The sequence below is a fragment of the Phytophthora infestans genome, genomic scaffold, assembly GCF_000142945.1.
Source record: "Phytophthora infestans T30-4 supercont1.122 genomic scaffold, whole genome shotgun sequence".
In the NCBI taxonomy this organism is placed as follows: Eukaryota; Oomycota; class Peronosporomycetes; order Peronosporales; family Peronosporaceae; genus Phytophthora; species Phytophthora infestans.
The window spans coordinates 48062-50887 of NW_003303637.1; positions in this window are offsets into that span (position 1 = coordinate 48062).

Genomic DNA, 2826 nt, shown 5'->3' on the forward strand with positions numbered 1-2826 from the left:
CGAGCGCGACCGACGCTAGCGTGGTGACGGCGAGAGCTGCGAACTTGTATTGGCTTCTCACTTGGTCGGCCCGGTATGTCGGGCCGGGGATCGGAACTCCCCACTCCGTTGTGTGAAGGAAGGGCAAGTTGTCGTGTGGGAGTGACGTTTCGTGGCCAGGGCGGTGGACCGTTGATGGTGGTGGTCGGTGGTGGTCTGGAAGTGTGAAAAGTCTACGGGTTTCCTGCTCGCTGGTGTGGCTGTCTACTTGCTGGTCATTTTCCGATCGTGTCCGCTGGTCTGTAGTGATGTTGATGGATGTGGCTAGTGGCCAGTTGATATCTGCTAGACGACGGCTACGTTCTTCGATGGCGAGCGTCGAGCGTCGAGCGCTGAACGCTGATTGTTGCTATTAATTGGACGCGGTTGCCACAGAGCAGGCGCACCACCGCAAGTGGCCATGAAATCCGAAGTCGGCCGTCGTGATGCAGTGAGTATGTCGCTTGCAGTGGAGAAGTTAGTTGTTGTTTGCATCAGTATTGGGCTGCTGGTTCGTGACGGTAGTGGCCGCCATTGGCCGGTCAAAGTCGTAGTACTGTTATTGGATTTAATCGGCAGGAAAGATACAAGCTCGGACTTGCCGGCCAGCTTTGCAATCGAGCAAGACAAGGGACGAAAAGGCAAGAAAGAAGTCTGGATTCTCAATTATTTTGTATGGAGTGATTACTAGCAGCAGTAGCTGTATGAGACTGCTGTTGACACTCGAGAGACAAACGCGGCATCGATTGCAAGCGCTTGCGGCTGCCGTCGACAGGCACAAGCAGTCGGCTGTTCGATCCTTTTGTGTGATAGGCGAGCGCGGTGGTGGTGACCTTCTATCTACCATCCCCAGCCGCCGAAGCCGCCGCCGCCGAAGCCACCCCAGCCACCCCATCCGCCGCAGCGACCCCAGCCACCGCAGCCTCCCCAGCCTCCCCACGGGCCTCCCCATCCGAATCCGCCGCCGCCCCATTCCTTCTTCTTCTTCTCGTCGCCGTCTTTGTTGTCGGCATGCGTGGCCTCCTTGCCGGCAGCGTCGACGGAAGCAGTGGCCGCGGCGGGTTGCTGCACGTTGTGCTCCGCAGTGACAGGAGCGACAGGTTCGGGCACGGCGAGAGCTCTGAGAGCCGGCTGGTAGTCGTTGGCGGACGCGACGGACGCGACGGCGACTAGCGTGGTGACGGCGAGAGTGGTGAACTTCATGGCTTTCAGTTGGTCGGCCGGTATGTCGGACGGGTCGGTACTCGCTCACTCGGTTGTGTGAAGGAAGGCAAGTTGTCGTGTGGGAGTGAGGTTGGTGGCCGGGCGGTGGCCCGTTGATGGTGGTGGTCGGTGGTGGTCTGGAGTGTGAAAAGTCTGCGGGTTTCCTGCTCGCTGGTGTGGCTGTCTACTTGCTGGTCATTTTCCGATCGTGTCCGCTGGTCTGTAGTGATGTTGATGGATGTGGCTAGTGGCCGGTTGATATCTGCTAGACGGCGGCTACGTTCTTCGACGGCGAGCGTCGAGCGCTGAACGCTGATTGTTGCTATTAATTGGACGCGGTTGCCACGGCGTAGGCAGAGCAGGCGCACCACCGCCAGTGGCCATGAAGTTCGAAGTCGACCGTCGTGATGCAGTGGGTATGCCGCTTGCAGTGGAGAAGTTAGTTGTTGTTTGCATCAGTATTGGGCTGCTGGTTCGTGACGGTAGTGGCCGCCATTGGCCGGTCAAAGTCGTAGTACTGTTATTGGATTGAATCGGCAGGAAAGATACAAGCTCGGACTTGCCGGCCAGCTTTGCAATCGAGCAAGACAAGGGACGAAAAGATCCCTTTCGAGGAACCTCGCCGACGAGCTCGATGATGTTGCGGGACGGGAACCGGCCTACGAAGATTATGACGATGGGACCGAGGGTTGTAAACCTTCCGTGGTGAGTGCAAAGCATTCAGCACTGCTGAAGACACCTCGCCCACCTATCAACGGTGATACACCAGCCGCCAAGCGCGTTTTCGACCGCGTACAAGCGCTGATGCAGAATGATGAGTAGATGCAGCTGTTCAAGCCCATCTTTAAGAAAAAAAACGACTGGTCTGTGCTTGCGCAGGAACTTCAATACCCAGTCAACTCGGTTTCGACTAGCCAAGCTGCCGAGGATTCAGTGTCGCTACTGTTGTCGCTGGGCTTCGAGAACGAGACGTACCCATCGACGATGTCGCTCCAAGATTGGAGTCCACCTGAAGCCGGAGCTGCTCTCCAGAAATGGAAGAAGAAGCTTCGGAAGACGTTTGGCGCGGTTGGCATCAACGCTGGGAAGAAGCCTGTGAGTCGAACGATCGTTTAAGATGATGATCCGTCCACGATTCCACTGCCGCCGACACCCCAACGACTCGTTCGTACTCCTCCGACCAAGCGTGGAGCTGAGCGTGGTGCCTTTGGCACTACCGAGCTTCACCGTACTTTCAAGACTCGCACATGGTTACGCCACGTTCGGAGAGTCGTATGCAGCGTGTTTACACTGGCAACGAGGATTCGTTCGGTCGCCGAGGTGGTCCGCGAGCTCCCAAAGGTGGTGCTGAACGTCGTCAAGTCGACAGCGATGGTTCGTCCAGTGACGATGACATTTTGGTGCGTACATTCGACGAGGAAGATCCTCAACTCGAGTTGATGCGTCAGATGAATGAGCTGGCGACGCTGAACGACGTGGACCCGACACCGAGGATTGAAATGGCATCGCACCGACCGTTAGATCGCATCACGCCGTTCTCAGGCTCTCGCAACAAGAGCGAGAACTGTATGCAGTGGCTCCGCGGGTTCGTCTATGACATACTGG